Genomic DNA, 13,434 nt, shown 5'->3' with positions numbered 1-13,434 from the left:
TGTGTTCCTTCAATTGAGACCTTCCAAATCGTAGATGAAGTGGGATCCTCCTAAGTTCAAACACAATTACAGAAACTGAGTGTTTTCTCCTCCATTTAAATCCTTGTTCTTCTTGTACTCCCCCCCGCACCCCCCCCAACTTTTTTTTTGGCGGGGGGGTGGGGGCGGGGCACTGGGAGCACTTCCTCCTCCTCACTGGTCGCACTTGGGGCTGCTGCACGTTGGAGAGTGGTGGGAAGTTTCCTCCCAGTTCCCTCCCAGTGTTCCCAGTATCTCTTCCAGTGCTCCCACTGGCAGAACACTGGGGGACACTGCATGGTCTGATGATGGGGGGGTGCATTGTCGAGGATCACAGAGGGGCCCGGGGGGTCCCGGGCATCCTTGGGGGGGTTCCAGGTTCAGCAGTAGGATTTTTCTGACTATGAGTGAGCTGTGTGGCCTTTGGAGGTGTCCCTTCCTCTCCTGCTCACAACAGAGCAGCTCAGAGGTGATTTGGCTCCTGAGCATTTCAATTTAGGCCCCCAAAGAGAGGAGGAGCTGCTGCCCACATTACACCTTACAGCTCTGCCAAGAGGCATCTAACCCCATGTGTGCTCAGGAGGTGGGGATGCAAACCCCAAATCCCATCTCCACCTCCCTCTGCCGTCCTTTAAGGGGTTCCTCTAGTCTGGAAAATCAGTCCCATAACTACAGTAAACCCAGTCTCCTGAGAAACCACGTACTTGTACTTCCTCTGCAATAGCCTCATCCCACCTCCAGCAGCCCCTGGGAAGTTGCAGGCAAGAACACCTAACCTGGTAAGCAACTCCAATTCTTGGCAGATTTCCAGGGCAATGCAAAAACATTTCAAAGTATTTTTTCAAAACATCTGCTTCTTGTCCTTTAATGCAAAATAGTGATTCCATACCAGTCCTAAGAAGAACAGGCCCAGAGAAGACCTTGCTCTCTACACCTCCCTGACAGGAGGGTGTAGCCAGGTGAGGATTGGCTGCTTCTCCCAGGCAACCAGGAACAGGACAAGAGGAAATGGCCTCAAGCCGCACCAGGGTTGGACATCAAGAGGACTTTCTTCCTGGAAAGGGTGGTCAGGCCTTGGCAGGGGCTGCCCAGGGAGGTTTGGAGTCCCCGTTCCTGGAGGTGTCCGAGGAACACCTGGACATGGCACTCAGTGCTCTGGGCTGGGTGACAAGGTAGGGATTGGGCACACGTTGGACTCGATGAACTTAGAGGGCTTTTCCAACCTCAGTGGTTTTGTGATTCTCATTATTCCAAATTCATTTGCAAAAGCTCTCACACCTCTAGTCACACCTTAGCAGGTGTGTAGGCCCAAGCTCATACATTTGAGAGATTTACTGCCTCCAGTGGGATCTACACCGCAATTTCAGGGAGAGGCAAGACTTCAGCCGTTACAAGAGAAAACTTTGCAAAAGCATTCCCTGGAGAGACATCCTGAAGGAAGGTGTCTCCCCCTCTTCTGACCATAGAGGGAGCTGAGTGTCCAGTGTTAATTCTAAAACTTTCAAGCTCCAAGTCTGACTCCCAGAAATTTTATTGGCCCCACTTCCCAGCACAATACTCAGACCTCACACGTCGAGGAAAAAAGCAGTGCAGATGAAATAATTAATGCTTCTGGGTACTGTTCTCCCTCTAAACTACACACAATCCCAAAGGAACAAAACCCTTAAAGAAGATGGATTGCTCTTGCTAGCATGAGAAGGAGAAATCTGACAGGGATATACTGCATCATTCTGCCAAAGCTTTGTCAAACACCTCAGCTCCTGCACTTCAGGGAATCAGAAGTGGCTTATAAGAAGTGACTTTTATGTCAGTGAGCATGTTATTATGGATTAATCTCGCACTGGAAAACAGTCTTCATACTCTACTGCATCACCCAAAGAGTTTGGAGGCTGCTGCCTAGTGAGCTCCTGAGTTGTATCTTCCTTGTCAATCTTATCAGCCCCTTGTTTGATTGTAAAAACGTAAACAAAATGCAGCAAGCGTTGGCCCAACGGCTCAGGACTTGCATATCTCTTCCAAAGAGAGGGAGAAAAAAGAGTGTTTCTCCCAAATCACAGAGTTTAAAAGTTCATGTTATCTACATAAATTTTTAAAAGAAAAAGAGGAACAGTAAAATATCAGTTACTGTGCCAGTGGTGCTCCACTCTATTTCTGTTCTCTTCTTCCACTTGTAGCATCTCTAAGAATACTTTAAAACCAGCCAACCAACCAAAACAACAACAAAAAGCCAACGTTGAATTGAAGCTGAACAAGAAGCAATCTGGCTGCTGGCTTGTGAGCACTCCACTGCCCGAGTTCCAGTAAGGGAGTTTATCCTCTCCACAGTTTTGAGCCAGATCCCAAAGTACTGAGCATCAGCTTTTAGCTTTTTAAAGAATTTAACTGTAAGAAAAGCTGCTGGGGAGGGCCGTGCTCCAGGCACATCCATGGGATTTCACCTGTGCAGCTCCCTAAGCTGAACTTGTGTCTTTTCCTCTACCTTGCTGGGCTTGGCTCATGCATTTCTTGAGGGGAAGGCCCTGCACTGATCAAAGCATGTACTGACCTCAGATAAACAGCTTCTGTCAGTGTGGATCTATCCTAAATGGACCATTTCCCAAAGTAATTCAAGTGCCTGAATTTCACTTACTCAAAACTGCTTTTAAAGAAACCGGGTTTAACACACTCCGTTTCTAAGCAACTACTGGGCAGCGCTCCTTCACTCCCTGTCAGTGTTATTCTTTGACCCTTGGAGAAAGGCTTTAAAGCAACAAAGGGCTTGTTAAGCACCAATAATTTACTCAGTCAAGAATTCAAATCAATAGCAAGGGCAGAGCCTGACTTCAAAACCTATTTTAAACCAGAATTTAAAAGCAGTTGCATTGCCAATTGACAAGATTAGAAAGGTTTCCTTAGTAGTTGTGATTACAAAGTAATGAACTGTGCATGGAGCAGGTAGGGGGCAGGGGGGAAGACGGGAGAAACCTTCATTTGCACTGTGGGTTTTTAACCATCATGGTCACATCTCAAGGACCTGCAGAAACCAGTCTAATCTCAAAAAAGGAAAAACTTCCTGGATATTTTTCATTTCAGCAAGAGCCTAAGGAAGCCCTCAACAGCAGGAGATTGGAATAACTGCAATCCCTTGAGCAAAGGGAGCAGGGTGTGCTCCTCAAAGCCAGACCTTCATCCACAGCACCCAGAAGGTAGCAAAACAAGGATACAACAAAGCCTTAAGTGGGGAATGGGTTATCAAGGGTTTTATAAGGAAAGAACGAGGTCTGAAAAACAGGACCTGGAGGGTGAGAGAGGAAAGAAATAGCGAGATAGCTGAGGCCTCTTGGGAAAAAAAAAAAGGGGAAAAGGTTGGGATTAAATTCTAACTCAGCTGGAGCTGATCTTAAATGTAATAAGGGGAAATGGCAGCAAGAGGAGACTTCTTTATAGCAGCAAAGTACTGGGATAAATTCACTATAGAAACTGAGAAATCTTTAGCAGCAGCAGCTCTCTGCAAAGAGGTCAGGCATCCATTCCTCATGGCAAAGCAGGGCACAGGGAATTGGGCCAGATAACCTCCCCAGATTGATCCCAGCCCTAATTTCAAAAAATTGCACAAAAATGTAATTGTGCATTAACACAGCAAAGTCTTCTTTCCATCTTATCAGGCTTTGAGATGCCTTAGATTGAGATGCAAACCCAGCTCCTATCACTGTGCTGTGCTCGGACTCTCCCCCCCTTTCCCCTACCCAATCTCCTCAGCAACCAACAGCTCGCAAGGAGCCGGCACCCCTGGAATTTCACACTCAGCATCTCTTCCAAGCTCAACAGGTGAACAAACAGGTACTCCAACACCTCCTTCCTTTGTACTTCAGGCAGCACAGACCCACTGGAAGAAAGTGGAATCCAAGGGCAGATGTAAACATGGGACTCCCGCTTGCCACTGTCTCCACCCGTTCTCCAGCTCAGCCCTGGGCTGGGAAACAAAAGACAACAAACATTTATAAAACATCCTTGAGGTGTCTTGAGGATGCCCAGGCCTAGAAGAAAGGCCTTCCCATCACCCTCTTGGCCTTCTCCCACTCTGAGGAACTGTGGAAATGCACATCCACACCCAAGCTGGACAGCCTGGGATGTTTTCTGCACACCAAACGCCACAGTCCCGAGCACCAGGAGCCTGAAGATGCCCTGGATTGCAATTCACAGCCTCAGTGAACCCTGCACAGGACAGCCAAGTCGTTTGTGTGCAGAAGAAATAAAAGTTGCTATTTTTAGTAGTTAAAATACTCGTGGGAGTTATTGGCTGCTTACACCCGTGGGCTTCATAGGGCCTCCCATACTTATGGATTTATCAGAAGAAGCGGTTTCAAGTTCCTTCCTTTTGGAGCCCAACTCCAAATGGGAAACTTCTCACGAGTGCTCCTGAGAGAGTCAAGTGGAACTTCAGGAGCTCAGGAAAGCGACTCCCTCCCCTGAGTCCTGTCTCACCTGCCCGAGCACCCGGTGCTTTTATACCACCTCTCTCCCTGCTTTCCACGTTCATTTAAATGTAAGAAACCTGCACGTTCTCGCTCCAGCACCAGCCGCGTCTTCCCTGCGCCCGCACGCTGCCGCCCCTGCTCAGGCGCTGCTCCCCTCGGTTGCGCTGCCCCTTGCCACGAGGCCGAGGTGGGACAAACTCCAGGTTTTGTTTCCCAGGAAAGGCTCTGCAGGGAGGTCCCGCCGTGCCGCCCGCCAGCCCCGGCCCCAGCCCCGCAGCTCCTCCCCGGCTCCGCGCCCGCGCCGGGACCGCCTTCAAACCGCGCAGTCCCCGCCGCCCGCTCCCGCCCGGCTCTGCTCCGGGGCCGCCCCCCCTCGGGTCTTTTCCCGGCACACGCTGCGTCGCCGTTCTCCGCTCACTTTCCACCTCGCTGCAGCCACAGCAACAGCCGCCCTCCTCCATTGTCACCACAACCCTCGCCCGCCGCTGCTGCAGCCGGGAACCGAACCCGGTGCTTCCAAGCCGCTCCCGGGCAGCACCGGACGGTACCCACGGAGCAACAGCACCGGGCGGGTAAAGTCAGTGCGCATGCGCAGCGCTGCCCGGCTCCGCCCCGCCCTTCAACGCCACATGACGTAACCAGGCATAGCCCTGCTCCTGCGCTTCCCTTCCCACAACACCGCGCATGCTCAGCACTGTTTCCATTTCTCCCTTAATGACCACACGATTAAGGGCTTCCCCAGGAAAGCTGTTTTGGACAAATCTCATCAAACTGTGCTGGGGGAGAACAAACACCACAAAAACTGGGATTTTCTGGCACAGGGCCTTGGACATCACACATCCTTCCCTGTTCTTGGGTAACAGAGTTATCAGAGATCTCCTGAGTAGCTACACCAGTAAAAAAGTGACTTTTCCAGCCCAGATGCAGCTGCATAAGCGTTCGGAGTGGCAAAATGAAAGGAATGTAAAAATCCCACCATGGAGTGAGATGGTGCCACCTCCTGTACCTGGGCCACCATGGAACACTCCAGGCTGGGGGAAGAGGGGCTGGAAAACTGGGAAAGCCCCTGGGGGTGCTGGGGACAGCAGCTGGACACGAGCTGGGTGTGCCCAGGTGGGCAAAGCCAAGGGCACCTGGGCTGTGCCACCTTGGGGTGACAGCAGGGCCGGGGCAGTGCCCGTCCCTGTGCTGGCACTGCTGGGGCACCTCCAGTGCTGGAGGCAGCTCTGGGACAAGAGGGACACGGAGGGGCTGGAGCGAGTCCAGGGAAGGGAACGGAGCTGGGAAGGGGCTGGAGAGTTCCTGAGGGAGCTGGGAAGGGGCTGGAGAGTTCCTGAGGGAGCTGGGAAAGGGGCTCAGGCTGGAGCAAAGGAGGCTCAGGGGGGACCTTGTGGCTCTGCACAACTCCCTGACAGGAGGCGGCAGCCGGGGGGGTCGGGCTCTGCTCCCAGGGAACAGGGACAGGAGGAGAGGGAACGGCCTCAGGCTGGGCCAGGGGAGGCTCAGGGTGGATATTGGGGAAATTCCTCCATGGAAAGGGCGCTCCGGCCTTGGCACAGCTGCCCAGGGAGGTTTGGAGTGCCCACCCCTGGAAGTGCTCCAACACCTGTGGCTGTGGCATGGGCGGACGTGGTCAGCGGTGGCCGTGGTGGTGCTGGTTGCACTCAGTGATCTCCGAGGTCTTTTCCAACCTTGATTCCGCTCTCAAGTCAGCCCCACAGAGGAGCAGCACAAAAGGCACCCCCAGGCTGCGAGCGGAGGGTTCAGAACACGCTGTGGCAGCAGGAATGAAGCTCTGCAGGATGAAACTGAAAAGGGGAGAAATGCTGGGCTCTGTGAAAGGGAACAACTGAGAGAGCCACAAACGAGCCACCAAACTTCTCACAGGGGACACCACCAGCAGCACAGGTGTGAAGGGACTTCTTTTTGCCCCAGAATTGTGAATCCACAGCCCAAGCCACGTGCACACACTGCAGATGTGAAGTGTATTTTTACTGCCAGCAAGCACCTGGGAATAAAAAACCTCAGCCCCAAAGCTTGATGTCTAAACAGCAACACAGAAGTTCTAAGCCAGCTGTCGAGAGAAACAAAACACAGCAAAAACAAAGCAGAAAGGGAGCAAAAACTTGTCACGCTGGCCATGTTTCCGAGGGTGACAGGTTCTGCCGTGCTGGGAATGCAGCACAAAACACAAAAATCCTACTGCAACTCCTGGATCCCACAGCAGGAAGGACATGGAGATTCCCAGTGGGAATCAGGGATGCAGGACTCGGCTGTGCTGCCATCACTCCCTCAGGAATAGCCAGGTTTAGCTCATTCTGTCTGCCCAGAGAGGGGGGATCTGCTCCTGGATCCCCTGGAATGTTCCACGCCAGGCTGGACATTGGGGCTGGGAGCAGCCCGGGACAGTGGAAGGTGTCCCTGCCCGTGGCAGGGGTGGCACTGGATGAGCTTTAAGGTCCTTCCAAGCCCAAATCGTTCTGTGAGTCTTAGAGCCCTGAAATTCTCATGACAGAGGTGGAACTGCAAGAGCTTAAGGTCCCTTCCCAAAAAAACCCCATTGCACGACTCTGCAGCTTCTGGAGCCCTGGGTCAATGGAAATGCAGTTTCAGAGGAGCTCCGAGGAAATGGGTGTTTTGGGGAGAGCAGAGTGGCTGGAAGAGAGGAACAGGAACAGTCTCCTCGAGCAAGCCCTTGTGTCTCAGGGAGCGGGATCGGCTCGCTCCTAACGCACCTGGTGACTCCCAGAGCGGGGGATGGAAATGCAGCCCTGGTCCGAAAGAAACCCTGCCCGGGAAGGCGGGCTGGGATTGTGAGCTGGCTGCGGGAGCTCGCTGTTAAAGGCGATCTTTTGGGTGTAAAGGTGCGCCTTTGTCTCTGTGCGAAGCACCCGGCCGTAGCGCCCTTTGTGCTGCTGTCTCCTGATTTCCTTAAGCTTTTATTAAACGGTCCCTTTTCTTCAACTTTCCTTCGAAGTCTAGAGTGAAGCTCGTTTTGGCAGCTGCGCGTGTGCGGATCCTTGCGCGTGCGCAGATGGCCGGGGGTGCGCGGATCAGTGCGCATGCGCGGGCGGGGACGCATTACCGCTGATCCCTCCGCGGGCAGGACCGCATCACAAATAGTCCCTTTTGGCGTATCACTCCGCGTGGGGACGCATCACCACTGATCCCTCCGCGGGCAGGGTCGCATCACAAATAGTCCCTCCTGGCGGATCACTCCGCCTGCGCATGCGCATAGCCGCTGAGCCCTCTGTTCTGAACGGTATTGTGATGTTGGCTTTTTGCACGTTCCATCATTGTTAGGAATGGATTGTGATGTTGGTTTTTTCACGGTCCTTAATGTGAGAAAAGCTTTGCCTGGGTTCTGTAATGTAATGCTGTAGAATGTCTGTAGTTTGGGTGCTCAGTTTGGGAAGGATGGGGGGGGGGGGGGGTCTTCACATTCCTGGAAAATCTTATCAGAAGAAAAGGACCCGAGACCAGACGGAATGGAGCCAAGGAAAAAGATAAGACTGATAAGATGATACTCAGCAACTCCAAAGAATTAATGAGTGATGCATGATGGTGATGAATAAAAATAAGCGATGTACTTTTAAAGCCGATCTTTTGGATGTACAGGTGCGCCTTTGGTTCTCTGCCGAAGCAGCCGGCCGTACCGCCCTTTTTGCTGTTGTCTCCTAATTGTCCCTTTTCTTAAACTTTCCTTCAAATTTTACAAATAGCGAACCTCGTGTTTCACAATTTGGTGGCCCGTACGGGGATAAGGGCTCAGCTCTGGGATCTCTCGGGGAACCCAGAGCAGGGGGGTGCCCCCGCCCGCTTTTGGCGGCCTCGCTTTGTGTTTCCCGGCGGGGTCAGGGGGCTTTGCAGTCAAACACCCGGAGGGCAAGAGAGGAGACAAAGCAACAAGAAAGGAAAGAAAAGGCTCCCTGAGATACCACGGTAATTAAACACGTAAAATCTTGTGCACCAAGACTCCGAGAAAAGTGAGTATTTTTTCTTTCCTCTTTTTGGGGGGATAAGGGGGATGAAAGTGTGTGCATGAGACGCGGGCTGGTTACCCCAGGGGTGCGAAGCGAGTGTGGAGCCTCTGAGGCTGTGGCTCTGCTCTGCCGCGAGGGAAGCAGTCAGTAAAGAGGCGAAGCCAGAGATAAAAAGAGTGAGAGAAGCCCCGGGTTAACTGGGACGGGCTTTCAGGGAAGGGATTGGAGTCCTTGAAGGAGGAGAGTCAAGAATTTCCTAGTATTGGATCCAAGAAATTTAGGGTTTAAGACTGCTGGATTGAGGGTTCAAAAATTCGAGACATCCAGCCTTAATTCTGCTAAATGGAGGGTTAGTTCCGAGACATTTGGGTTTTGAGACTGCTGGGTTGAGAGTTTAAAAAAATTTCAAGAAATCCAGGCTTAATTCTGCCAAATTGAGGACAAATCCGAGACATTTGGGTTTTGAGGCTGCTGGATTGAGAGTTAAAAAAAAAAAAAAAATTCAAGAAATCCAGGCTTAATTCCGTCAAATTGAGGACAAATCCGAGACATTTGGGTTTTGAGACTGCTGGGTTGAGAGTTTAAAAAAATTTCAAGAAATCCAGGCTTAATTCTGCCAAATTGAGGACAAATCCGAGACATTTGGGTTTTGAGGCTGCTGGATTGAGAGTTAAAAAAAAAAAAAAATTCAAGAAATCCAGGCTTAATTCCGTCAAATTGAGGATTACTTCAAGAAACCTGGAATTTTGGGCCCAGGGGTGAGCATCGGCCAACAATTTGAAATTAAAAGGTACCTAAGCCTTGTGTGGTTGTGACTGATAACGCTTGAGAAAGAGAAGTTGGAACAATAAAAAGGAGTGAGTGAGAATGAATGAGAATGTATGTGATAGAAATGCTAAGCCTTGAAATAGAACTTTATTTTCTGGAAGGAGGCATATTTTATTAAGAGGAGGGAACTTTTGTATTCTAGAAGAAAGGGGAAAGAGGTGGTGAGGTTTGAAGAGTTGTTTTGGTGGTTTTTATTAAAAAGGTGGGGAACAAAGGCCTGGGAAAGATAGATAAGATTCTGAGAAAATGGGACATGGGACATAAAACTAGTAAGCAAGAGTCAGGGAATAAAAAAGGGAATAGAGGCGTGCCAGCGGAAATACCCCAGGCAAGCCCTTGGGGAGTTATGGAATACAAACCCAAGTACAAAGGAAACGAGCAAAGTCAAAATGATCCAGTTTTGTATGTTTGGTTGGGCCGAGAAGGAAATAAGATCCGACCGTGTCTTCTGGCCCAGACATGGCTCTTGAAGTCTGGATCTGTCACGCTTTACAAGTATTGGTAAATTCAAAAGAACTCGTTAACACAGAAGAAAGCAAGTACGCTTCATGCTGGGTGGGAAACAGAGTCTAAGGGGATAAGAATTTTAAAGTTGTCCGAGACCCAAGGAAAGGAGCAAAGGGAAAGCAAGAAAGAGAAGGGCTGGGAGCCCCTGGAAGCATCGCCCCCTCCATTCCCGCCTGCCTCGCCCCAAGCCCAGGCTCCTGTGGCGCCGCTCGCAGCTGCAGCGCCGCTCCCGGAGCCCGAGGTCCCGCCTGTGCCGGCTCTCAGGCACCGCCCGCGGCTCCACCGCTTGTCCCAGCGGCGGCGGCTCCGCCGGTAGCCCCGCTGTTCCCGCCGACCCCTCTAGCCCCTGCGGCTCCAGCGGTAGCCCAGCCCGCCGCTTTCGGTGTCCCTGTGCCCGGCCCTAGCCCGGCTCTCCGCTCCACACCAGCCCAGCCCGCCGCTTTCGGTGTCCCTGTGCCCGGCCCTAGCCCGGCTCTCCGCTCCACACCAGCCCAGCCCGCCGCTTTCGGTGTCCCTGTCCCCGGCCCTAGCCCGGCCCTCCGCTCCACACCAGCCCGGCCCGCCCCGGCCCCGCCCCGGCCGGCGGCCCCAGTCCCGGCTCCGGCCCCGCTCCCGCTGTCCGGGGCCGTTCCAGCAGCCCCTGCCCCCGCTGCGTTCTCTGCCGCGGCTCCATTGAACCCGGCTTCGGCCCCGCGGGCCGCGCTGGGCCCGCCGGCAGCTCGGCCTCCTGTCGCCGTGGCTGCTGCGGACCCGTGCAGAAGCTCCACGCCAGCCTCTGGTACCGGCCCCAAGAGCTGCTGCCCTTGGCAGTGCCGGAAGCAGCCTCCGCCTTTGCTCCCCCGCTCCTGGAGGAATCGGCCTCCGAGAGGATTCCCACCTCCTACCCCCCCCCCCCCCCCCCCCTCGCCTGCACCGTTCCCCTGGCAACGACCGCTTCTGCTGCTCCTCTGAAAGGAGAAGCAAAACAGCAAAGTTCCATCTCGAGGAACGAGCCCTTGCAGAAGGAAATAATATCTGGAGACGGTTCTTCCAGATGTGTCCAAGGAAAAAGAATGTCAGGGTAGGGTTTAGTTGATGGGGGGACTATACACAGTGGAAGATTTAGCACACAAGAAGGGAAATACATCTACTGATTCAAGGTACCCCAAAAAGTAATTTTCTCTATCCTCGAGAATGTCTCAGTGTCTATCCCCAAAATTTTCACTGTGTCTCTGCAAGTGCCTACCTCAGTTTACCTCATGATGTTCATTCTCTTCCCTGGGGATTGCTTCAGCTTTTCCCTCCAAGCTGTCCCTGTCTGTCCACTTCTGATTTCTTCTTTTTTACAAGAAAGTATTCATTCACTACTCTGGAGACTAGCTCCAGTTTTACCCCCCAAAATTTCCCTAACATTCACTATTCATTGCCTGATTTTTACCTCAGTATGTTCATTCTCTCCCCCTAGAGATAACCTCAGATTTTACCCCCAGTATTTTCCCTACCTGCCCACTAACTATTTAGTCTTTTTGACCTATAAATATTCTCTTTCTACCCTGGAGATTTCATCAAGTTTTACCCTGAAATATTTCGCTATCTTTCCAGTACTGTCTCACTTTACCTCATGATGTACGCTCTCCCTGCCACACTTCACCCCAGATTTCACCTCCAAAATTATTGCTACTTGTCCACTACTTATTACCTGATTTTCACTTCAGTATGTCCATTCTCTGCCCAACAGGTCATTTTAATTTCTACCCCCCAAAACTTCTTCCAACCTGTCACCTAGTGATTGCCTCAGTTTACCTCAAAAATGTTGTCTGCCCTAGAGATTACCTCAGACTTGACCCCCAAATTTTTTCCCTGTCTGCAAGTTACTACCTCCATTTAACTTCAGTATGTTCATTCTCTGCACTACAGACTCAAGTTTACTCTCAAAATCTCCCTGCCTCTCCAACACTGATTACTTCCTTTTTACCTCAAAAGATTTATTTATTTTCTACCATGGAGGTTATATCAAGTTTCACCCCCAGAATTTACTAATACTTCCACAATTGATTCACTCAGTTTACCTCAAAAAGTGTTCATTCCCTCACCTAGAGATGACCTTGTATTTTACCCCCAAAGGTTTCCCTACCTGTGCACAACTGATTGCTATAGTTTACTTCAAAATCTTCATGGTCTCCACTACAGGTCACCTCGAGTTTACTTCAAAAGTTTTCCCTACCTGTCCATTATTGATTATCTCAATTTTTACCTCAAATAAGTCATTCTCTTCCTACAGACACCAGATAGCAAATCATACAAAGATCTAAAACTCTGCACAAGAAACAGCAGAAAGTTTTCCACGAATAACACAAGTTCCATTTTTCCCTCCTCTGCCTAGGACTGCTACCAGGAGACAGGAGAGCTGTTATCAACACTCGAACCTCCCAAGCGTTGTTATTTCTCAGAGAACTGGGCCGGCACTGAGATACTCCCATGCGCCTGCAGGGCACTGGGAAGGGGCAAGACGACGTCCCACTCCTGCCTGGAGAAATTTCACCCCCGTAAAAAGTCATTTCCCTTCTCTCTCTCTGACCCACGGCCAAAGCAGCTGTGTAGAAATACATGGATGGGATGATTCAGTTGTGGGAAAAACGCTAAAGAAAGACTATCACCCCAAATTTCAGGGTGAAAACACACTGCTTGTTAACAGGAGCACACAAACTCATTTAAACCAGAGAGGAAACTGCACACCAGCAAAAGAGCTGAAAGATATGCTCTGCCTTGATTGATAATTCCAAAGGAAATTCCCCACAGATCATAGGCAATTACCTATAATTTTACCTCCATAATCACTGGATTTCTGACTTGGGTTGCTGTGGAAGTGTTTCACAGATGCCTTGAGGGGTCAGGGGCTTGGTTGGATTCTTTGGGGTTAGTCCTGACAGGCCCAGGCCAAACCCACCCACCTGCATCGCTGCTCCACCCCAAATTTGCATGAAATACTGAGAACAGTTTATAAATACTCCCCTTCCCTGTCCTTCCTTACACAACCATGGAGCAAATGTACTCTATCCATTGTTCCCAAGAGCACCTCTCCAGCCCAAATCCCAGTTTTCACAAACACAAACCAAACAGACCTAAGACAATTATTCCATCAGTGCCTGCAATTCTGAGCTCCCTGTTTCCTGCCACTCACACAGCAATCTCACCTCAGCCCAGAGACTCCCTGTCCCCAAAGGGAAACACAACCTGACAGGGCACAGCTCTGGCACCACATTTCCCCTTGTTCCTGGAAAGCCCTAGGTAAATCCAGTCCCTCAGACCTTGCATCCCTGAAAACCAGGAGAGCTGGAGTTTTACCCAGATCCCAGCACCTTGCACAGCTGCACTGACACAAGCACAGGCTGATCTCTCCGCCCAGCACCATCCCTCATTTTCCTCCCATTGCTCCCCAAGCGGCCCCAAACCACCCCAGCGTGTCTGTGCCGGGGCCAGGGCCTGCCCCGAGCCCAACCAGAGGCTGTCACCCAGCCCTGCACCAGCTGCTGCCCCTGGGAGAGCTGGGAATGCACTGAGAGCTCGGCTCCCCAGTCCTCAGACACACAAATAATGCCCAACCTGCCCCTCTGGGCACAGCCAAACACCACAACTCCATCATCCCCAAGGAACTCTGGCAG

The 13,434-nt window shown here is 51.4% G+C and overlaps 1 long non-coding RNA gene across 1 annotated transcript; it reads right to left on the bottom strand.

Moving 5' to 3' along the window:
- Positions 1-1,530: 1,530 nt before the first annotated feature.
- LOC116441952 lies at positions 1,531-5,071 on the bottom strand. The gene is made up of 2 exons (XR_004239301.1): positions 4,894-5,071; positions 1,531-3,970 (listed from the first exon to the last, which is right to left on the bottom strand). It is a non-coding gene; the product is annotated as an uncharacterized LOC116441952 (long non-coding RNA).
- Positions 5,072-13,434: the final 8,363 nt, after the last annotated feature.

Source organism: Corvus moneduloides, chromosome 3 (genome assembly GCF_009650955.1).
Source record: "Corvus moneduloides isolate bCorMon1 chromosome 3, bCorMon1.pri, whole genome shotgun sequence".
Taxonomy (NCBI): domain Eukaryota; kingdom Metazoa; phylum Chordata; class Aves; order Passeriformes; family Corvidae; genus Corvus; species Corvus moneduloides.
This window is presented reverse-complemented; position numbering and strand designations above follow the sequence as displayed.